Genomic DNA, 25,011 nt, shown 5'->3' with positions numbered 1-25,011 from the left:
AATTGTTTAAATAATGAGTTTTAAGATTCAATTTTCACTGATAACAATTCTATCCAGTTTTCACAAGTTTCAAACTTTCCTTTAACTCGGTCGGAAGGAATTGTATAGTAAACTGAAATAACCAACGCAGCCTAACGTCATAAAACCACCAAGGACAGAAAACCACAAACTAATAGCATGACTAAGAAAGAAAAAGCCTCGGTTTCCAAACCAGATTAAAACCAGATTAAAACTGGATAAACTATTCTTTTGAAAACCACTTACTAGTTTTACCACAATCAAATAACAAACAAAAAATTCAAAAGACAAACCCAAACCAAAAGATTTTTTTTTGAGAAAAGGACACAACGAAAACAAAAAAGAGAAAAACAAGTAATAAAAATGAAACAAAAGGTTGAGCACAAAAAGAGACTGCACAAAGAGACCATTAAAAAAATACACCACTCGTGGCCTCGCCAACCAGAGGGACGTCCTGAGCATGCTCTATAGCCGGCCTAACCCACCGCGCTACACCACGCTTTGTGACCCACACTCTATTTTTGCCAAGAGTTGCTCTAGTGTGAGCGACTCTTAAAGATTAACAAAACTAAAGTTAAACACTTTTGCAATATTATTTAAAAACAAATCATAACTAAAACTTAATTAACAAAAGGTAACATATGTAAACCATTAATGCAGTATATAAAGATTTCTTAGAGCCCAAGGAACAAGCAGCTTGGGAATGACAACCCAGCTACATTCCAACTTCGGAATGGCAAATCTATTCGATTTGCTGCCTAAAGTCACTACCCTTAAAGGACTTAAAGTATGAACTCAACATCGCATCAAAATAAAACCATTGAACCAGACCAATGGCCATCTCGATGTTGACTACACGTACAGTTCCTAATCACTGGGCTTTTCACACAGAAAAGTCAAACTTCACCCTGCACGCAGTCTCGCTCCAAAATATTTATAACTAATAAATCATATTCCATCTCTAACATTTACACTTATTTGTAAGTGCTGAAACTACTTTCAGCACCAGAACAATTAAAATCAAACTTTGAATACAGTTGTTCTTTTTCTGGATAAACTCCAAGAACTAACTTGCATAAACCAGTATACACTAGATCTATTGAGGCTAGGAGATATAAGAGTAAGATTAAGATCAAGATCGGTATTAGACTAAGAAGTTGCACGATTCTATCCGGTCGAAAATAAGATAGCTTGACGAGCAGACGGTGTACCTTATCTGAAATTACTCTATGAGTATAACCACTTATCCTATGATTCCTCTTATATCCCATTAAATACTGGTGGAAGCACTTTTTTTTCTATCTAAAGTTCTCTGACTGCGGGTCGTACATTCTCAAGTTGACCTTTCTCCTCAAAATAAAACTTCAAGCCTTTTGTAAGTTTAAAACTGAATTTATCTTGGTTAGAATATTTAAGTGAAAAAGAGAAAATGAAATTATTATATTAAAAATATTATACTAAAAATATTAAGTTTAAGTGTTAAGTCAGTAAGTGTAGCCGTGTTGTTGTTTTCTTTTAAGTCCCCGTTTCTTTTAAGTCCACGATTCACTGCCTTTCTTCTGCAGCCTGAGCAAAAAACAGATCAAGCATCCTTTTGTGTGCCAAAGATTTCCCTCCAACATCCCGTGGGTGAGCCGAAGGTTTTCGTCCAATGGCTGTCTCTCTCGGATCATTGAGCGACCACACCTTGCCATACTGAGTAAGGAACCCAACTCTAAAATGTTTTTTTAAATATTATAAGCAGATAATTACTATTTATTCATTGCAGCAATAAAAATTTTCTTGAATTTTGAAATTAACTTTTTTTTCTGTAAGAAGTTTTTCGGTTCGAATTCCCCTAAACTTCAAGTGCTTAAATGTGATAATACTTTTGGGAAAACCCAAAGCTGCGTCTTCAGTGAGGTATGGTTAACTTTTGTGACAATTACAGCACCAGCGTATTAGGTGTATAACTTACACAATATTGCCGTGTAGAGGCAGACGTAAGTATTTGCCACAAAATTCAGTTTGCTTATCGCAGTTGACAACTCCAGCAGCTGCCGTCCAGAAACCATTCGATATGGCTTGTCTATCAAAATAAACGTTCTCGTTTGAGCATTGAGTCTTCTTAGCCTCTAACTCCTGCATGCAATCTCGCTCGTCACAACCTCGCTCGCTGTAGAACACAATCATCAACCAAGACATAGTGGGGATTAAAGCAGCCAGATTTTCTTTCCCAGTCCAGTCGTGACACACTTTCACGTCTGGCCAATTCTGAGTACCCGACATTGAGCTCACAGGCATATTTTCAAAACTCATGATGATTTTTAGAAAACGTTTCAGTTGAAATAACTCAGTAGTGAATTGAATGGAAAATATTTTATTCTAACCGATATAAGAATTCTACAAACTTATATCGGCTTTTATACGGCCTTTTACCCGCTCTTTCAGCTTATATAAACAAATTAGGTGCAAACTTAATCAATTTCCGCTTCTTTTTCCCCGGATTCTCAGAAATTCATCTGCAAATGCGGCAAACTATTAACTTAATACGATATAATAGTAACACTTGAACTTAAAAGTGAGCTGAATATTTATCAAGTCAAATTTGTTGATTTGCGATTTCCAAAATCATGATAAGTAAATGTAAAAGCCGTAAGAAGCAATTTTTTGGGAGCTGTTTTAAGCTGGATTTCATGAACTTGGTCGAGTTGCTCAAGTTGAAAAAGTCGAGAAAAGGCAGTCGAGCACAAAATCAAATAAGACTGTCCATATATCAGAACAAAAGCCCTGATTCTTCTAACGGCCCCTCAACTTGTCTGGAATAATTTTTGGAAATTGAAATATTGACTGCATTTGGAATTAATACAACCAATTAGCTTGCCTCAATACAATTTCGAACTATTTTGCAATGCTGGATATTTAGCATAAAACGAGCAGTTTAGTTACAATAGATTCTGACCGACCGTAATGTCAGGTTAGTGCGTGCCACTGTCATGAATCCTGAGGTCCAGGAATCAATTCCCCCATGCAGCAAATATTTCTGGAAAATGGTTTGAGTAAAATATATATTCCTCGCTCTCTTCAAAAACTAGAACAAAAATTCCTGCTTGATGAAAAATTTATTATGGAAATGTATGCAACCAGGTTTTTTTTATATATATTTTTTGTGACACTAAGAAAATTTTGTCATTTTTTTGTGAAATTTAGTTTTTCTCAAAATCTACTTGAACGAGTTTTAAGAAAGTGGTACCAATGGAATGACTGCCGACTGCCCATTGTGCTTGCATATTCTTTTAGCCTTCGAAAAACTCTGTGGGTTGTAATGTTTGTCCCAAGCTTTCGGAGTTTTTTCATTTTCTCAAAACTACCCTCACAAATCTGAGATTTTGATTTCAATCAAAAAAGCGAGTTGTGGGAAGCTTCCCTGCTGCTTAAGCTGTTATGCCCAGTTTTGTGCCTCAAAAAATAGGGTTCTGGGAAAAGTTAAATTTTTGATTTTTTGACTTTTGTCGAAAACTATCTAGACGAGTCTGCTATCAAGAGTTAATTGAGGTATCAGGTTGTGGAAAACCTCCCTTTGGCAGTGGCTCCGCCTGGCAATTTGTATGAAAAAAGCTCATGTTAATTCAAATTGTCAAAAAGATTTTTTTTTCTTACTCAACAAGGTTTTGTCTCATTAAATTAGCAGTTTCAACCCGAATCACTATAAGAAATTCAAAAAAAAATCAAAAAGGTACCTCCGCTAGGCGCCCATTACACGAAAAACTAAAAAAAAAAACCAGAAAGTCGAAACGTAGAAAGAGCACAATCAACACGTATTCAATTCAGGCTGTAGGGGATAAAATGTGAATAAAACTTGTACAAATTTTTTTTGAAGTTTTTTAAAATTGTTTTCCAATAAAAAAACTTTAAATTGTCCTCAAAGTGCAATCAGAACATTTACGATTTTGTAGTCTTGTTTAGTCATTCAATTTTTGACTATCTAACTGAGCGTTTTTGACGGAATTTGTTACACACTCTAAAAGTTATGATTGTCTGGAGCTCAGATTTTGAAAAATAGTTCACCAATGATCATTTTTGACAAAAGTTTCAAGGTTTGAATTTGGAACTACTTTGAAGACTGGAAGTTTATTTCAAATTGGTTTAGTTGATAATTCATTATTCAAATCGTTCTGTTTAAGCGTAAGCGGCACTTTATTTTATTTGTTTCTTCAGTCTATTTTTGACATTTCAAGTAAGCGTTTTTGACAGAACTTTTTTATACAATCTGATTATACAATCTGATTATACAACTTTTTTTTGTCTGCAGTTTTGATTTGAACAAATATTTAGGCTATATCTTTTCATTTCAGTTTTTTCGGTGATTTATAATAGATTGTATTTGGGAAGACTTTGACGACTATAACTCATTTTGGAATAATTGATAATTGATTAATCAAATCGTTCTATTAAAGCGTATACAGCAATTGATTTCTTCGAAATTGAACTGAGGCAAAAAACTTGCTCTTATTTGTACGATACCACACCCAAAAATATCAATTTGAATTTACATAGCTTGCAGCAAAACCAATTGAAATATATGTAATGTATTGTAAAATTTGTACTATTTTTTTGAAATGTACTCTACATATTTCTTTTTTTTTTCGATTTTTTAACCTCTTATTTAAATAAAAAACGTGTGCTCTAAAAATGATAAGCTGCAACAATCAGAGGGTTCTATAGTTAAGCAGATAGGGCTTAAAAATTGATAGAAGCTTCATACAATCGATGAGGTAAGATTGATGAGATGCTATTGAAATAATTTAATTGTTTCCAAATATGATTGAGGAGACAAAACTTTTGATAGATGACTTCTATGTCAATTTTTTGTGCTTTTCTTTTTATAGTTAAAATTGTTTTTCTTTGAGAAATTCAACTTAAAACTTTTATCAGCTACTCCATTTTTGTTTCTGTTTTTCGAGTTCAAAAATTTTTCTCTTTCAAAAATATGTGCGTATAAAGAACAAACTTTCTTTTAAATATAATTCAATTTCCATTTCTTTTTCTCATTCGAATTTCAGTTTGACTTAAACGCAATGAGACAAAAACTATGCTTTAAGACTTTAATTTAAGTAAGTTATTGGCCTAGTGGCTTCCGACTGCTTTGCTGGTCAAACCAGGTGCAAAAAATTTAAGTGCCTACTTATAGATGATAGTACACTTGTTGGTTTGTCAAGTTATCTTATCGGATATTTTTTGCAGCTTTGTCATCCAATGCTAAACCTTAGTGTTATCTTACTTGTAACTTTCCTAGTCTCAATGGATCTGCGAAATAACTTTTTAAGTCGAGAATAGTTTGAGATCAGCTTTAATCCAATCAATCTATAAAGCGGTTCAGACTCGAAAATTAACCAGAATGCAAAATTAATTTAAAATTTCACAAAATTACAAAAAATTAAAAATTTCGAACTTTAAAATCTAACTTCAAAATTTTCGGCTGAATTGTCAGATTAGGTTTTTTCAAAATAAGAATTGTCAGTTTAGCTGTTGAGTAGAGCTGTCAATCTCAGTATATGTTGTTTTAATTGTTGAATATAACCATTCGCTCTCAGAAACCGGTCGGTTTAATGGCTGAAGTAAAAAGCAAGATCTTATAATCAAAACTTAGCTTTGGTGTTGCTTCTGAAGTTTCAGGGCTAGATCTTCTGGACTTGAAGGTTTTTGATTTAGCAGTCATAATCTTAGCATTCTTTTGAAAAAAATATTTACAAATACACCACTGAAAGGAACTACAAGATGATTTAGAAGTGGCCAGTCAAGATAACTTTTGTTTGCACTAATCTGTGAACATTTGCTTATTGCAATTGCGATTCCCATTCTTCGAACAGAGACTCTTCAATTCGAGCTGAAAAAAAAACAAACAACAATTCAAACAATGCAAACCATGAAAACTGTGTTTCAAAAACTTTAGAGAATTTTGATTGAAAGTACTGTAGATTTCAAAACAGGGTTAATATTGTTTTTATTTGTTGATTGTGACCTCTTGGCCTCTAAAACCGGACGGTGTACTGGTTGAAATAAAAGCGAGATATTTTCAATCGAAGCATTTTTGATGCTTCTGAAGCTTCAGGATTGGATCTTCCCGCAGCTTTGTTGTCTAGATCTTTCATAAATTTTTTAAATGAAATAGTTTGACAGTATTGAGTAGCAATTGAAAAAGGGTTCTTAGCAAGCGTTATTTCATTTAGTAAACCTTCAAACTAATTGAAAAGATTACGCATACGCATATTCTTTTGCGTATCGAGGCAAAATCTAAAATTTATTGGATAATCGATTACTGTAAAAATAAAAAGAGCCTTTTCTGAGGTATAGTCGGAAAAAAATCAGAATTTTAAGATGCAAAAAAAATTTCTTATAACGTAAAAAAAAAACGTTTCTTTTGGAAACGAGTTTTATAACCTAAATTATTGAATCAAAAAGCTTTTTGGGCGTTCGGAATCTTCACGATTCGCCTTGATATACGAGAATTCTTGTATGTAGCAGATTTTTTCGAACAATTTCTAACAATTTTTTTTGTTTCTAACAGTTTGACTTTTTTCTAGTTTGAATAAAACTTGTTGCCAAAGAATAAAAATGGATGCCGTTACAATCAAAAGATGTTCAAAATTTGATTTTTTCCCCATTTGGTGTTTATTTCGGCGGCGGGGTTCAGCCTTTGATGATTATATTGAACAAGGCTTATAAAAAAAATTGATCTAAGTTCTTCCTAAATTGGATTGAACATTGATCTGAACCATTGGTTACTAGAAGCAAATGAAAATTATACTCTTGACACCGCATGGGGAGTGCAAGACAGTTGAATAACCAACAAAATATATAATCAAGATATCAAATGTTTGTACTTTAAATAATTAGGTAAGTTAGAAGTTAATGAACAACCAGCGCTTTTTTAAAAACGATTTTTTTTGCAATTTGTTTTTGAATAAAAAAAGTTTTTTCAATTTTGTTTTGACTGAAAATGTTTTGAGCCTAGCTTTTTTGCATTATAATTGGTCTGTATTGAGGTGAAAAAATTCTAGTTCCTGGTGAAAAAGTGATTTTTTGTTCCGACTTTTGTAACGAAAGTATCGGAATAATTCTTATTAGGATGTTTTTTTCATACAAATTTCGATGCAAAGTATTAAAAAGTACATATAGCATGCTTCAATTGAATTTGAAAAGGTTTCTAAAATGGATAAAATTTCCGCTTACCCGTTATTAGCACGCAATATATCGTGGAATAATTACCTCAAATTGGCTTAGAGACCTATTAACTCCATAACTTTACAAAAAATGATCAAAGGTGAAATTTCTTTTCAAATTTAAGCTCAAGACAACCATACCTTTTGAATAATACAAAATGACTAGTTAAACAATCGAAATTTGTCTGAAGAAAAAAAAATCACCCCGAGCACAAACATTCCGTTACTTTCGTTACGAAAGTCGGAAGAATAACGACGATACAAAGTTTTGTAGACGTAAATAAAAGAATACGTGGCCCTTGTTTTGATATAACTTTACTCTGCGTTTAGATCTGAAATATCAGAACAACCGAATCAAATAATATCTAATTTAACAAGAAAGTTTTCGTGGCAATTTTTTTCAGAAAATATTGCATTAACTGACTTCTGAGAAGTAAAACAATGCAAAATTTTTCGAATAAAAAAAATGCCATGAATACCTCCCTGTTAAAGCAGTTATTTTTTGACTTGGTTGTTCGGATATTTCGAATTAAAACGCAGAGTAAACTTATATCACATAGAGCATCTTACCTTAGACTACGAACGAAGCCAAGTAGATGTGGTCTCTAAATTAGTTCAAACATAATTCTTACTGTCTCACAGCCTCACCGCCATAAATTAGTTTAATTTTAGAGAATGAAAATCAACTTGTCAACTCAAAGCAATGTGAGAACTTTTAAGTAAATAAATTTGAACATATAAGATTATCAATTTTTGATTTGCTCACATTTTAGTCCAATTTTTGTAATACAAACAATATCACATATCTTCGTATCGAAAAGCACTCCATTCCCGACTTATGTATATCACTATCAGAAAATTGATACCTATAAATCAGTTTTTTGTATCTATCTGCTTATCTATCAGCTTTATCTATCCCCCAAAATTTGTTATTTAAAAAACAACCAAATGGATCGAAATGCAAACAGCATTTTTTTCAAATTTTTTCTTGACTAAACTGTTTTCTAATTAGGTATATCACCATCAAATCTGCTACTTCTTTTAAATATAAACTTCTTTTAAAAATAAGATCATTTTTTATGAATCTTATGTTTGTAATTAAATTTATGAATAATTTAACATTTTCGCTGTCAAAGTTTTTTTCATTTTGTACATAAACATTTTTACTGAATTACTTAGCAGATCAAACCAACAGTTTTCTAATTTTTGTAATACAAACAATATCACATATCTTCGTATCGAAAAGCAATTCATTCCCGACATATATCTATCACTATCAGAAAATTGATACCTATAAATCAGTTTTTTATCTATCTGCTTACCTATCAGCTTTATCTATCGCCCTAAATTTGTTATTTAAAAAACAACCAAAAACTTTGAATCGAAATGCAAACAGCAGTTTTTTTTCCAAATTTTCCTAGACTAAACTGTTTTCTGTTTAGGTTATGACCATCAAATCTGCTACTTCTTTTAAATATAAACTTCTTTTAAAAATAAGACCATTTTTTATGAATCCTATTTTTGTAATTAAATTTATGAATAAATTAACGTTTTCGCTATCAAAGCTTTTTCATTTTGTACATTAACATTTTTACTGATTTACTTAGCAGATCAAACCAACACTTTTCTAGTTCTTTTACATTAAATTTTCATAGATGAGAAAAAGGGTGATATATTACAAAAAGTGGTTAGTTCAATTTCAATAGCTGGATCGCTTTTTTGTTATACTTCGCACATTATTTATGATTTAATTCAAATGCCAAATATTTTGGCAAAAGAAGTGTAAAATTTGAGTTTTTGAATAGCATTTCATTTGACAGAGTAATTTATTTACAAAAACTATCTTTGTAGTAGTACAATGGATTGAAAACGAAATGACTATATTATACATTATAGCTCTCAAAATTAGTACATGCACTATAGTCAAAATTACCACCTGTTGTAACATATCACCAGAAATTTTTTAAAATAGCAATGATGAAGGGTGAAATAAAAGGAAACATTTATTTTTTTGATGTTTACTTTGTATATAGCCTTAGATTTATCTATACGCTTCACGCTTCTCTGAGATCATTCTACTTAGTGATAAATATGTCCTCAAAAAAAACAATAATCTTGCGGTTTGCATAAATTATATATCAAACTCAGCTTGCTGGTCGTCATCATGCAGGTTTTTGGACGAGTTGATACTTTTTTCCATATCAGACTTGTAATTGTGCTTTGATAGGTCAGTATAGCCAAAAATTCAATAACATGATTCAATTAGCAGTACCGTGCTTTCATCGTGTTTTCACGGAAAAATTGTATTACTCGCTAACAGTTTAAAAATTTAGAAAAAAGAGCGGTCGACCAGTCAGGTGATTTTTAATCAGGGAATTTCCAGTCAGGTTAAAAATGACTTTTTTGAGTGTGAGTATCTTGGTTTTTTGAGGGACACAATTTTTCTTAAGACTAAAAGACATGATATTTTTCTGCTGAGTGATTTTTTGATTGTCATGGTGTGATATCAAGAAGAAACAATTTCCGTCATTGCACAAACACGGAGAACGTAAAAAGATTTTGGGGCCAAGCTTACATCTTTCCCCTAGAAAAGATAAATTAACATCCTATACCTAAGCTTTGTTTCGCTGTCACCTATACCTGATTCGCTGTCGAGAAAAAGGAATAAAAAACTTTGCATTTTCAAAAGCTTTTAGATCGAGCGGGTTAAAAGAGTACCAATTAGAAATTTAGCCACCGTAGCGTTTTGTTTTTCAAGCGTCAGGTACAGTTTAACTTAAATCCCATTTAACAAAGATTGAAAAAAAGACAGTTCGCAAAATCGATTGCTAGCTAAATTGACATGAGTCGGTTAGTTCTTAGCTACAACTAACAGTAACTGGCTCTTCTTGATCGCCAGCATTTTTCAAAATTTAAAAATTTCTTAGAAAAAAGTACTCTACAAATACTGAGTCGTAGCAACCCTAAAAGTTTAGTAAGGCTCCTTACGTTTGATAATGCTGTGAACTTTATTATATATTGTTTCTATTAAGCAATCAAATAACAAAAACCAAATTGGGTTTTTTTGATTAAAACTATGGTATTATAAAGTTCAACAATCACATTTTTTAACAAGACTGGTCGTATATGTTTTTGACGGCCCCTGAATTGGTCTTGAGCAGTTTTTATTAAATTACATTGATAAACTAAAAGTTGTGTACTGTCAATATCACTGTAAATACTAAAAGTGAGTAGAACTAGTTTCACTAAATAGCTGGCCTCAAATCACTTTGAAACTCTTATGAGTGTGGATAACTTGTTATGCATAAATTAATATGAATAAATAAAATATAGTTCGAGCAGCGATTTAGTCTATTTCCGCATCGATACCCATGCGCTGTCATTTTTTTCTGAATACAAAAAACCACTCCAGGCATATTTATTCTTCACTTTCTTTGAAAGTCGGAACAACAATAGTGCTTGTTTCTCAGGGCACAAATTTAAATGTTCTGACTGCCCGTTGAAAGGTTTCAAATCGTTTCCATAAAAATAATTTCGATGAGCAATAAAATTTGAACGGTTAGTTTTTCTGTCTACAATTAGTAAAAGTTAAGCGTTAGAATTTGAGTCATATAGAGTATCAAAAAGATCAATAAGTTCGCCTCCAGGTTTTGTTTTTGCAATGATTTACCGAGAATAAACAGTTTGTGTTACGCTTTAATTATCAAGCGCGCTCTAGTGTTCTGATCTTTAAAGTGCGCAAAATTGAGTAGAGCAATAAAATCTTTAAAGCTAGCAGAATTTTTTAAAATCGGCTATTTTCATATTCCTAAAACTTTACTAAGCAGGGTTGCGAAATGAAACTCAAGGAGTCAATATCTTCATTGGGTTATATTATTTTTTTGTTACTAAATATGATTTTGATTGGCGAAATTGTCTGAATTAAAAACCACTCCGAGCATATATTTTCTTCACATCATTGGCAAGTCAAATCAATAATTATTTGATTCAAGTTTCCGAGAAATCTTCAAATTATATTTTTTCAAAAAACCCAATACTTCGTCAGAGCATACAGCTGGAGTGTCAAGGGTAAATTAGTTTTTCTTTTTATTTTGCTGAAAATTTATAATGACAACTTTTTGCTGCTTAACAACTCATTCTGATAGCATTAAAATTTTTCATAAGTCTTTATCCAAATTGTAAGAGAAAGGATCAGATAAATCAAATTTCTGCTGGCTATCATAAATTATATTAGCGACACATCAAGTTTTCTTGATACTTCTCTCATGAAATGAAGCACAAACTTAAAGAAATTCATCAGTTCACAAATAAAACACATTAAGACTCAATTGTTTCAAGCATTTTCATTCATTTAGAAAATCATGCTGCATACAGTAAATAAAAAGTTTGTGACATGAAATAAAATGCAAGCTCGTAAAAGCTTAACTAAATTGATAATGTCACAAGGAGTACTGGTCATTTGCTCTAGGCTGATGTTGAAAATTGTTATTGGAAGTTTCACAAAAATCCGTTGAAAATAGTCGTTTAAATAGGGTTTGCAAGACGAACTTCGAAAGTTAAAAACTGGGTTTGTAAAAAGCTTTGGCCAATATTGTAGCTTCTTCAAGTTGGAACACGCAGATTTCAATATCGAGCGTGCTTTTTCATATTAATTAACCCTTTTTCGAAGAAGCAAGTTTGAAAAAAAAAATTTAAACGGTGTAAAGTATTCTATATGAAAAAAAAACAATTGTGTTGTGATACAAATTTTAGAAAAAAAATAACTGCTTTCTAATATTTATATGTGAAAATTGTTAAAACTGAACAATTAGACCAGAGTATTACCAATCAATTGCGAAACAAAGCAATCAGTTGTCTCTCTTCTTAGTAACTTTGTTTCAAAATTCAAGCTCATTTCAAAACTAAGCAAATTTTGAACGATTAGCGCACTGTAATTTTTTGCCAAATTCTCAAAAAAAGTATTCATCCAACTAACTTTAAGCGCATATTTTCTCAATTGAGGCCTAAGATACAGTGCTGATTTCAATGAACAGACAAAACGAACAAGGTTTGAAATTCCAAACGCCTTTTTTTTATCAAATTGTGTTAAAATTAGATTAAAATTGACGAGAACAAAAATTGCTTAGAAATTTAAAAGAAATTTATGGTGTCAAAATTTTTACCCCAAAATGGTTCGTTTTTTTATTGAATCAAGAATTACGCTGAAACAAATTTGTTAACTGAGGTGAAAAATATATCAAAAAATCTCTTATACAGCCCAACAAAGCGTTAAAAGAGTTAAATCTCCAAAAGCTTGCGCAATTTGCTTAAAATTTTTTTAAGCATTGACTTTGGTTTTATATGATAATAATCCCATTTCTTGACTATCAAGCCAAAAATTTATTCTCTTTAGCAGGTTTAACATTCCTAAAACTTTGAACCTTCCTTTTTTGAGCTGTGTAAAAGGCTTCTTGTGATTTGATTTTCTCATCAAATAACAAAATTGTTTCAGTGTTATTCTTGATCCATTAGAAACAGCCAAATTGACGAATTTGTTTGAATAAAAACTTGACTGAGAATTTTGGAGAATTGTACCATAATTCTGGTGAAAATCTAAGCAGTTTTTTTTTAGCCAGTTTTGTCTGATCTCAACCCAGTTTGAAATTTATTGAACTTAAATTAGCACTGTATCACATAATGCATGTAAACATTGCAGGATGGTTAAACAAAAACTTTCTCGCAAACCAAATAAGTAATTTGAATTCAACAATTATGCCCGAGAAGTTTTTTTATTTTGCCTAAGAGTTCGCTCTGCTCCTGGACCCTTTTAATCTTTGCTCAGCCAATGGGACACTGCACAAATATTTATGGGTCATATGTTTTTGTTTGCCTTAAGGCTATAACTCTCCAGCGCTAGAAACTTATGCTTGTTATGTGAGCATATTTCTACAACATTTCAACCAATTGTGATTGGGGAGACAAATTGATCTACACGTTGTAGTTGCATCTTTTACAAATTGAAATGAAAAATTTAGTTGCTTTCTGGTCAATTCCGGCTCAAAAACGTACGAATGGGGCTCAATGATTTGCTGTTCAATGAGTCAGACCAACATTTTCTCAAAATGTGTTGTTTTCACGCAAAAAAAGATTTTGCAATCACAAGGTTTATTTACTTAAAAAAACAATTGGTTGCTTTATGTTTTTTTTCCATATATACTAGATGAAATTGAAAATGCATCATCAAAATATTTGCCAAAGCAGTCCTCATAACAAAAATGAATGCAAAAACTCAAAAATTAGAAACGAACTATTTGATTAAGTTTGAATAACTATTTGTTCCGACTTTCGATACGAAAGTAACGGAATATTTGTGCTCGGGGTGGGTTTTTTTTTCTTCAGACAAATTTCGACTTTTTAACTAGCCATTTTTGACGGAACTTTTTTATATCATTCAAAAGGCATTGTTGTCCTGAGCTTAAATTTGAAAAGATATTTCACCTGTGATCGTTTTTCGTAAAGTTATGAGGGTTTAAAGGTTGTCATTTTGGCCATTTTGACCAATTTGGGACAATTAACGCGCGATATAATTCGCGCTATTAACGCGTATGCGGAGATTTAATCGGTCTTAAATATCGTTCCAAATTGGTTGAACGAAGCTTATTTGCCATAATTGGTTTGTTACAAGGAATGAAATCTATCCTTTTGTACTTTATATGGCGTGTGGGGGGATGATTTCATTTAAAAAATTTCAAATTTTTGAAAAACAAATTTTTCATTTTGTTTTATTTCATTTAATTTTTTTATGCTATTACTGCTGCTCAATAAACCTTAAAAGGCAGTCGGAACATTCAGGGCTTCGCCCTGATACGAGCAATCTTGTTTATATTTGCTTCCTGTTGTTCCGACCTTCGTAAGGAAAGTAACAGAACATTGTTCTAGGGGTGGTTTGTTTCTCTTCAGACACTTTTTGACTTTTTAATTAGTAACTTTTGACGGAATTTTTATATCAGCCAAAAAATATTGTTGTCGTAAAACTTAAAAGATATTTTTCCTGTAATCATTTTTGGTAAATTTCGGGTTTGAGGGTTCAAAGGTTGTCATTATGGCCAATTTGAGACAAGTAATGCGCTATATATATTGCGCTAGTAGCCCGTAAGTGGAGATTTTATCCCTCACAGAAAGCAATCCAAATTGTTTCAAATCAGCTATTTGTCGTAACTTTTACGTTAATAGGAGCAAAGCCTTTCAATTTGCATTATGTAGTGGGGATTTTAAAAAAAAAATCAAAAATTTCGAAAATTTTTTTTTTTTGTAAAGCCAGCATTGCTTCATAGACTTTAAAAGACAGTCGGAACATTCAGGACTTCGCAGTTTTGGCTAAATTTCAGTTCCCTTGTTTTTAAAGTTAATTAAAATCAAGCAATTTGTACAATTTTGTTGTTTTTTATTTGATTAAGCATATTTTTTTGAAATTCTCAAAAATTATACCTTGACAAATGTCGCCTAGTACAATAGACAAAGCTTGCTGAGAAATTGACCTCCTCAATTGAGTTTTTTCTGCAAGTTGATCATTACTTCAGCTATTATTATTCCTTATTCTTGCATGCATTTAGGCTAATGTTATTCTTTTATTTTAACTAACAGTAAGTTTGAAAATATGCTTTTTGAAACATGTATTCGATTTTTTTTTCGACTAATTGAAAAAATAAATTTTAATTTTCTTAAAAATAAATTACTGTAATGGGAAGTATATCTGCTACTTTCGCAGCAACCAGCTATCCTTGTTCAGGCTTGGATTACTAGTTATTAGGGGGAAAATACACGTCGTTCTCTATGCCTTTTTCAGGGTGGGGGTGTAATGACAAAACTCTGTTATAGAAGTGTTTTTGTAGAAAATTTAAATTGGACGGTCAACAATAGAACTGTTTGCAACAAAAGTAAAGGGGGATTAGGCACGGGGAGATGGTTGACAGAAATTTCACTCGAAAAAAAGTATAATTAATTGAAATTGCGGATTGCGCGCCGAAATCTATTAAAAATTTTACTTCATCACAGAAGATTTAGCCTGTTCTGAAGGCAAATACAAAAAATATCCGAAGTAGCAACAATTGTTTTGCGATTTCTAAATTTGATCAAATTGAGTTGGCACAGAACGCATGAGTCCTTTCATGTCTGTCCATGATATTTCGCTCTCGAAAAGGGGTTTCTCTGCATGGATGTGAGAAGAAGGACGGGAATATCTTTGTGTCACAGGAAAATAATTAATTAAAAACCAAAGTAATATTAGGCTCATTTTCCTTCTACTCTTATCTACGACTGAATCTTTTTAAAAACTTTTCTCCCTGATGTTTCATTGTCAAACTACCAGTATGCTAATTCAAACACACCCGCATTGGCAAAAACTGTTTGGAGTGGATTGAATTAATTTTAAATTCGAATCGTTTCACCATAAACATTTCAGGAACTGAAAGGGAATTTAAGCCAATTTAATTTTGGCCGATTTGGACGATTTGGATGGTTTTTGTTCCGAATTTTGATACGAAAGTAACGGAATATTTGTGCTCGTGGTAGTTTTTTTTTGTCTTCAGACAAATTTCGACTTTTTAACTAGCCATTTTTGACTGAATTTTTTTTTATCATTCAACAGGTATTGCTGTCCTGAGCTTAAATTTGAAAAGATATTTCACCTTTGATCAATTTTTGCAAAGTTATGGGGGTTTAAAGATGCCATTTTGGCCATTTTGACCAATTTGGGACAATTGACGCGCGATATACTTCGCACTATTAACGCGTAAGCGGAGATTTAATCCGTCTTAGAAATCGTTCCAAATTGGTTGAACGAAGCTTATTTGCCATAATTGATTTGTTACATGGAATGAAATCTATCCTTTTGTACTTTATATGGCGTGTGGGGGGATGATTTTTATAAAAAGTTTCAAATTTTAGAAAAAAAAATTCATTTTATTTCATTTCATTTTATTTTTTTTTCGTTTAATTTTTTTATTGTTATTACTGCTCCATAAACCTTAAAAGGCAGTCGGAACATTCAGGGCTTCGCCCTGTTACGAGCAGTTTTGTTCCTTCTCTTTAAAATTCATCGATATCTTATTCAAATGCGAAAAAAAAATTACCAAAAACATATAAACTCATTATAAAAGAAATCTGAACACATAGATTTTAGTGTCTAAAAATCCATTTCAAATGAATTTTAGTTACATTTTTAGCTAAAACTGCGAAAGAACTGCTATTCAAAATAGAACAAGACTGCTCATATCAGGGGGAAGCCCTGAATGTTCCGACTGCCTTTTAAGGTTTATGGAGCAGTAATAACATTAAAAAATTCAATGAAATAAAACAAAATGATTTTTTTTTCTCTAAAAATTGAAATTTATTATGAAAATCATCCCCCGACACGCCGTACAAAATACAAAGGGATAGATTTTACTCCTTGTAACAAACCAATTATGGCAAATAAGCTTCTTTTAACGAATTTGGAACGATTTCTAAGACGGATTAACTCTCTGCTTACGCGTTATTAGCGCGAAATATCTTTTCAAATTTAAGCTCAAGACAACACTACCTTTTGAATGATTTTTAAAAATTCCGCCAAAAATGGCTAGTTAAAAAGTCGAAATTTGTCTGAAGAGAAAAACCCACCCCGAGCTCAAATATTCCGTTACTTTCGTATCGAAAGTCGGAACAATAATAATATTTCACTTCTCAATAATAAATGATCAATGTCCTACAAAGCACACAAAATCATCATGCTAAATCAAGTTATGAGCAGAAACAGTATATTAAAATGAATTTGAATCTAAGTCAAATTGAATCTGAGTTTGAGCTCAAAAGTAAGCAATAAAATCTTTAAAAGTTATAGAAAAAAAGGATTTTGAGCAAAAAATTAAGAAAATTAAAAAGAAATTTGAGCCCAAAAGTGAAATTTTGATATGCCCACAGACACTATGATTGTAAAAAAAAAGTTATGGAGTATGAAAAAAAAACGGTGTGAATTGACTTTGTACGAAACATTTTTGAAAACAAAAAATTAAATAGAAAAATCGAAACAATTGGCTTTAAATTTGTTGTAAATCCCTCTAAAACCAAAAAACAAAAAAGCTTGGATAATTTTGGGTTGGGATGTAAGATCCATTTAAATTGATTTAAACGGATCTAAATCAGGCATTGGTTTTTCTTTTTTTGCTTCGTTATGCTTTTTTATTCTGAAATTGATCTCAATATAATCTATATACACTGGACTACATCAAATAAAAAGACATTGAACGAATTTATGTTAACGTTTTTCACGTTTGCTTCTTGCTAGTTTTGCAAGTTCTTACAAGTTAACATAAAATTCAAGAATTTTACAAGATCTTGCATGATACACATTGGCTATGGTGCCCAGTCATTAAGCAGAATGGTCTAAAAGCAGAATGGGTCCAATATCAGAAAAACAGAAAATTTTCATAAGATAATTGGTAAATTAATTGTCAGAAATGTCAAAAATACTAAAGAAACGAACATTTTATGCATAATGTGCTTAATTTTATCAAAAATTTTCAAAAAAATTTAATCTGAAAAATTAATGAAAATAATCAATTCATGCATAATTTGTTCATTTTCTTGGTGTTTTTGACGATTATAATAATTGTTTTATCAATTAGCCCGTATAAACCAACATAAGTCAAAATTTTTCTGTTTTTCTGCTCTTGGACCATTCTGCTTATTGCTCCGCCTCCATTGGCTATCGACTAGGGCAAGTATACACTCTATGTTTTTTTCAATTCAACGTTTTTTTTTGTTACAAAATTGTTTGCTTTTAAAGATATTTCTGTAGTTTTGCATAGAACTCAAAACTTTCAAACCATCTAAACATTTATTACCGCATAATTCTGGCTATTTCTTTTCCATTACTGTATATTCTTGTGAGTTTTTGCATTAGCCAATCTGGTTACGTTGCAGTATTTAGACAACCGCGTATTCAGACACGTCAGTATTTCGACAAATATTGTTTTAACCAATCAGAATCGAGACGAGGAAGAAAATAATAAATAATTTTTTATTATTTTGGATTAATTTTGTCTTATCTCGATTCTGATTGGTTCATACAGTATTTGTCTAAATACTGACGAGTATGAATACGCGGTTGTCTAAATACAGACCGAACTCCAGCCAATCTCTACTTCCAGGAATGTTCAGTCCAACAGAAATAAAACTGTCAGGAACATGAGGTTTGTCATTTAAAAAGACAGATGACTCGCTGAGCCAAACATTTATTAGTTTTAATAGAAGCGGGATGTGAGTGAAAGCTAAAGAAATAGTTTGTTACACTAAATCTATCTGAAATCTAGTTCAAACGGTGGAATCCCTCATGGGCGAAGGTCCGAATGCGCGAAAATATAAATCAGCCAATCAGATTTCAGTAATCTAAAATTTGGAAAGAAAGTAAACATTTCCAGGGACTGGGGTATTGAGATTGGCCGAAAATAAAAACGACAGAAATATGCAAAAATTTAATATTGCCATTGACCGGAGCACAATTGGGAGAAGTTTTACATTTCAAGGGTTTCGTAATGAAAGAAGCAAACTGTTCCTTTGTTTACTTCTTTTTAATTGAATGGTTACTGCTTCTTTTTAAAAACTGACTTTCGGCTAATTTCGTTGTCAGTTTTTCGCACACAAGCTTTTCGCGCATTCGGTCCTTCGCGCATGATAATAGCCCCCGTTCAAACTACCGAGTCTTTTCTTCAACCTCGTCATTATGGTGCCCTTTTGATCTAATTAACGGGGGCTATTCTCATGCGCGAAGGACCGAATGTGCGAAAAAACTTGTAGGCCAAAGACCGAAGACAAAATTAGCCGTAAGTCAATTTTTAAAAAGAAACAATTGCCATTCAGTTAAAATGAATTAAATGAAGCATTATTTTGCTACTTTCATTGAGAAACCCTTGAAATGTAAAAATTTGTCCCAATTTTGCGATGGTCAATGACAATTTGAAGATTTTGCATTTTTCTGTCATTTTTATATTCGGTCAACATCAATACTCCAGTCCCTGGAAATGTTTACTTTCTTTCCAAATTTTAGATTACTGAAATCTGATGGGCTGATTTTTATTTTCGCGCATTCGGTCTTTCGCGCATGAGGGATTCCACCCTAGTTAACACTTAATTTTTTCACATTTGCAGCCTTGTTAAAATTTTGTCTGCCTAATTTGTCTGCGAACTCCTGAAAATTGAAAAAGCAACCTCGACTATAGAAAACAGGTTAAAACTAATTGTGGCTGTGGTGATTTCAAAAAACATCTCGTGATCGTAACTATTGTGTCTTGTGGATTGATTTGCTATTCTCCCATCCTTTTTAAATTTAGAATTGATGTCGGCCAAAATTCACGAGCTAGCAATCCACTTAATTAGGAGTTTCTAACAGTTGAATAAAACATATTCCTTGATTTTAACTCTTCAACTCTTGTCCTTTTCCGGAAAAGAAAAGAAAACAGAAAACATCAAGAACTTACTCTAATCTGCGCAAAACGTTTGAGGTTTGATAAACAGTTGAACGAGACTAGAAAACAACTTATAAAAAACTCGCATCCTTTCAATTATAGTAAATTAAACATAACAAAAATCAGATGCAAACGAATGGTGGTAATATATTAATGCAAAGTGGCTCACTTGATTGAGCGAGCCACTAAAAAGTCGACGAAAGTCAACACTAAAATTCAAAGTTTTTATATAAGTTTAATTATTAGAAATAAACAAAACCCAAAAAAGAGAAAATAAATCAATTACTGTCAGAAACTAAACCCGCTGATATGCAAAAAAAAACATAAAAATTAAGGAGCGCAATCACCTTCTGACAATTTTTTATGTTAGCAAAAAAAAAACGCAGTGAAAAAAAATAAATAATTTAAAGAAGTGAAAAACTGATTTTTTAACCAGGCTGTCGAACAAATAATATAGGACAAAAATAATAGCTACAGTTCTCCCACGTTTAAATACATTCGCCCACTTTTACTATCGCCATTCGTCGTCCAACCTCACCCTCACGTTCAAGTTAAATGGGGTGGGATTAAAATGGTTGAACGATTGACAGGGGTCACGCGATGTAAACTCCACTACCACATTTAACAACCCCCCATAAGGTGGAAATTAATTTGAGTAGCACCATTGTTCAATACTACAAAAACTTGAGTGGGGGTGGGTAAACTCTAAACTAAGAGAGGCGTTGTTTTGGGCTGGTGGTAAACTTTGGCAAACTTTGGCAACATGGAAACGGTGGAACGTAATATAATTTTTACCTGTTTTGCTTGTTACAACTGTAAAAGGCATGGCATGAAAATTTCCGCAAAAGTAACTGAATTTATAACTATAAAAAAAATGGTTAATAATCAATTTTAATGGATTCCAGTGGTTGTTTTCTAGGAAAGTAGTCGATTACAATGAGTTATCTTGACATAAAACACTCAGTTTCAGCGCGAAAAACTAAGAACTGCCCGCACTCAGAAAATAGAGAAAATAATCGATTATGCTGTAATTATAATTGTACTTATAGCAAAAATAAAAACAAACGCAGTGATAAAAAATGATGATTTAAAAAAACGAAATACTGATTTCTTGACCAAGCTATCGAACAAAAAAAGAGGACACAACTACAGTTCTTCCACGTTTCAAAACTAACTTTTATCGTCGACCTGATATATACATTTTAGTTGTTGAAAACCGGCAATTTTTTTTTACTTTTGACTTAAAAAATTCCTTTATTTAATTTTTCTCTACTTTTTCAATTTGACAGTTTAATATTTTGTACCAAATTGTTTTTTATCATCGCTATGATAAAAACTTGCCATTCGCCCAATTTTACTATCGCCATTTGTCGTCTAATCTCACCCTCACGTTCAAGTTAAATGAGGTGGGATTAAAATGGTTGAGTGATTGACAGGGGTCACGCGATATAAACTCCACCACCTATTTTAACAACCACCATAAGGTGGAAATTAGTTTGAGTAGCCCCATTGTTCAATACTACTAAAAGTTGAATGGGGGTGGGTAAACTCCAAACTAAGAGAGGGGTTGTTTTGGGTTGGTGGTAATCTTCAGTAAACTTTAGCAAAACTTTAGCAAGCACTTTAGCTAACACTTTGGCAAACTTTAGCAAAACTTTAGCAACATGGGGTCGGTGGAACGTAATTGGCTTTTTATCTGTTTTGCTTGCTTGTTACAACTGTAAAAGACATGGCATGAAAATTACCGCAAAAGTAATTGAATTTAATAATAAAAAGAAAATGATTAATAGTCAATTTTAATGGATTTTAGTGGGTGTTTCCTCAAAAATTAGTCAATTTTAATGAATTATCTTGACATAAAACCTTCAGTTTCTGCGCGAAAAACAACAAACTGCCCGCAATCAAATCAAAGAGAAAATAATCGATTATATTATAATCATAATTGTACTTTTAGCAAAAGCTCCAGTTTTAGATGTTTAAGTGATTTATAATCCGTTATAGTAATAACGGTTTTTGTGACATTTTAATAAACTACAATCATTTATAATTGCTTATAATTTTTCCGAAAATCTCTAAACTGTTGGGTTGTATTTCCGGAAAGTTTTGCGTTCCAAAGAATGCCTAAAATCGCGCGCACCCCTTCAAAATTAGTATATATTGGCCCAAAGCCGAAGTACATATTCGACAGGGATCAAATCCCTAAAAAAGCGCGTCCGCCCCCACACCAAACAAAACAAAAAAAACGATATCAGGCGATGACGTTTGTTGAATAATAATGAATTATAATCAATTAAAATGGATTTTAATTCAATAAAATTTCAGAAAAAAAGTTCATAAAGTAATCGGTTATAATCGATAATGAACGATTATGATGGTTTTCTTTGATTCGAAAAACAGTCACGTTATAACCCATTTTCAATCAAATATAATTGATTCTTTTTGAAATTAATGGAGAATGACAAAAAAAATGCATTATAATTTATTATTTTCTCATTTTACTGAGTGCGGGTGTATTCAATTAAAATGGATTATGATGGATCAATATTTTTCAGAATTAAATAATTACAATAGTAATGTAATAGATTTCGTGATCCCAAAGTTTCATCTGTCATGAAAATTAATTTTTTTTTGTCACGAAAATTGATAATAATAAAGAGCCATGGGAGCTCGCTGCGTGCAGGAATAAGTGATAACGCGCTAAATTTGACATAAAACACTCAGTTTCTGCGCGAAGAACAAAAAACTGCCCGCAATCAAATCAAAGAGAAAATAATCAATTATATTATAATCATAATTGTACTTTTAGCAAAAGCTCCAGTTTTAGATGTTTAAGTGATTTATAATCCGTTATAGTAATAACAGTTTTTGTGACAAATTAATAAACTATAATCATTTATAATTGCTTATAATTTTTCCGAAAATCTCTGAAAAATTATTATAATAGTTTATCATCGCTTTTTCTAGCAAAATTTTAGTTGACAAAATTTTTTTATTATAATGGTTTATAATTTAGCCATTTTGCATGAAAACACAGTAAAAATCAGTAAAGAAGTAAAAATTCAAAAAACCCGGGCAGGATTTAGAATTTTTTCGGGGGGGGGGGGGGGGCGGGGGGGCAGAGTTGTATTTCCGAAAAGTTTTGCATTCCAAAGAATGCCTAAAATCGCGCGCTCCCCCTTCAAAATTAGTATATATTGGCCCAAAGCCGAAGTACATATTCGACAGGGATCAAATCCCTAAAAAAGCGCGTCCGCCCCCACACCAAACAAAACAAAAAAAACGATATCAGGCGATGACGTTTGTTGAATAATAATGAATTATAATCAATTAAAATGGATTTTAATTCAATAAAATTTCAGAAAAAAAGTTCATAAAGTAATCGGTTATAATCGATAATGAACGATTATGATGGTTTTCTTTGATTCGAAAAACAGTCACGTTATAACCCATTTTCAATCGAATATAATTGATTCTTTTTGAAATTAATGGAGAATGACAAAAAAAATGCATTATAATTTATTATTTTCTCATTTTACTGAGTGCGGGTGTATTCAATTAAAATGGATTATGATGGATCAATATTTTTCAGAATTAAATAATTACAATAGTAATGTAATAGATTTCGTGATCCCAAAGTTTCATCTGTCATGAAAATTAATTTTTTTTTGTCCCGAAAATTGATAATAATCAAGAGCCATGGGAGCTCGCTGCGTGCAGGAATAAGTGATAACGCGCTAAATTTGACATAAAACACTCAGTTTCTGCGCGAAGAACAAAAAACTGCCCGCAATCAAATCAAAGAGAAAATAATCAATTATATTATAATCATAATTGTACTTTTAGCAAAAGCTCCAGTTTTAGATGTTTAATTGATTTATAATCCGTTATAATAAAAACAGTTTTTGTGACAAATAATAAACTATAATCATTTATAATTGCTTATAATTTTTCCGAAAATCTCTGAAAAATTATTATAATAGTTTATCATCACTTTTTCTAGCAAAATTTTAGTTGACAAAATTTTTTTATTATAATGGTTTATAATTTAGCCATTTTGCATGAAAACACAGTAAAAATCAGTAAAGAAGTAAAAATTCAAAAAACCCGGGCAGGATTTAGAATTTTTTCGGGGGGGGGGGGGGGCAGGGTTGTATTTCCGAAAAGTTTTGCATTCCAAAGAATGCCTAAAATCGCGCGCTCCCCCTTCAAAATTAGTATATATTGGCCCAAAGCCGAAGTACATATTCGACAGGGATCAAATCCCTAAAAAAGCGCGTCCGCCCCCACACCAAACAAAACAAAAAAAACGATATCAGGCGATGACGTTTGTTGAATAATAATGAATTATAATCAATTAAAATGGATTTTAATTCAAAAAAATTTCAGAAAAAAAGTTCATAAAGTAATCGGTCATAATCGATAATGAACGATTATGATGGTTTTCTTTGATTCGAAAAACAGTCACGTTATAACCCATTTTCAATCGAATCTAATTGATTCTTTTTGAAATTAATGGAGAATGACAAAAAAAATGCATTATAATTTATTATTTTTTCATTTTACTGAGTGCGGGTGAATTCAATTAAAATGGATTATGATGGATCAATATTTTTCAGAATTAAATAATAACAATAGTAATGTAATAGATTTCGTGATCCCAAAGTTTCATCTGTCATGAAAATTAATTTTTTTTGTCCCGAAAATTGATAATAATCAAGAGCCATGGGAGCTCGCTGCGTGCAGGAATAAGTGATAACGCGCTAAATTTGACATAAAACACTCAGTTTCTGCGCGAAGAACAAAAAACTGCCCGCAATCAAATCAAAGAGAAAATAATCAATTATATTATAATCATAATTGTACTTTTAGCAAAAGCTCCAGTTTTAGATGTTTAAGTGATTTATAATCCGTTATAGTAATAACAGTTTTTGTGACAAATTAATAAACTATAATCATTTATAATTGCTTATAATTTTTCCGAAAATCTCTGAAAAATTATTATAATAGTTTATCATCACTTTTTCTAGCAAAATTTTAGTTGACAAAATTTTTTTATTATAATGGTTTATAATTTAGCCATTTTGCATGAAAACACAGTAAAAATCAGTAAAGAAGTAAAAATTCAAAAAACCCGGGCAGGATTTAGAATTTTTTCGGGGGGGGGGGCAGGGTTGTATTTCCGAAAAGTTTTGCATTCCAAAGAATGCCTAAAATCGCGCGCTCCCCCTTCAAAATTAGTATATATTGGCCCAAAGCCGAAGTACATATTCGACAGGGATCAAATCCCTAAAAAAGCGCGTCCGCCCCCACAC

General features: G+C 31.8%; 4 protein-coding genes across 4 annotated transcripts in view; 2 read left to right on the top strand and 2 right to left on the bottom strand.

The window, feature by feature from the left end:
- The window catches only part of LOC134846998 (sec1 family domain-containing protein 1-like), a 541,294-nt gene that overhangs the window by 178,360 nt on the left and 337,923 nt on the right, over positions 1–25,011 (top strand). The window lies entirely within an intron of this gene.
- Positions 1–25,011, bottom strand: part of LOC134847000 (IST1 homolog) — a 541,764-nt gene that overhangs the window by 273,787 nt on the left and 242,966 nt on the right. The window lies entirely within an intron of this gene.
- The window catches only part of LOC134847002 (NAD-dependent protein lipoamidase sirtuin-4, mitochondrial-like), a 500,142-nt gene that overhangs the window by 232,165 nt on the left and 242,966 nt on the right, over positions 1–25,011 (bottom strand). The window lies entirely within an intron of this gene.
- The window catches only part of LOC134845935 (uncharacterized), a 120,324-nt gene continuing 106,233 nt past the window's right edge, over positions 10,921–25,011 (top strand). Inside the window, exon 1 of the mRNA XM_063863068.1 lies at positions 10,921–11,288. The gene's annotated coding sequence lies outside the window, so the exon portion shown is untranslated. The remainder of the gene's footprint in view (positions 11,289–25,011) is intronic.

The sequence above is a fragment of the Symsagittifera roscoffensis genome, chromosome 5, assembly GCF_963678635.1.
Source record: "Symsagittifera roscoffensis chromosome 5, txSymRosc1.1, whole genome shotgun sequence".
Taxonomy (NCBI): domain Eukaryota; kingdom Metazoa; phylum Xenacoelomorpha; order Acoela; family Convolutidae; genus Symsagittifera; species Symsagittifera roscoffensis.
The sequence above is the reverse complement of the archived record's forward strand: the minus strand, read 5'-3'. Positions and strand labels throughout refer to the sequence as shown.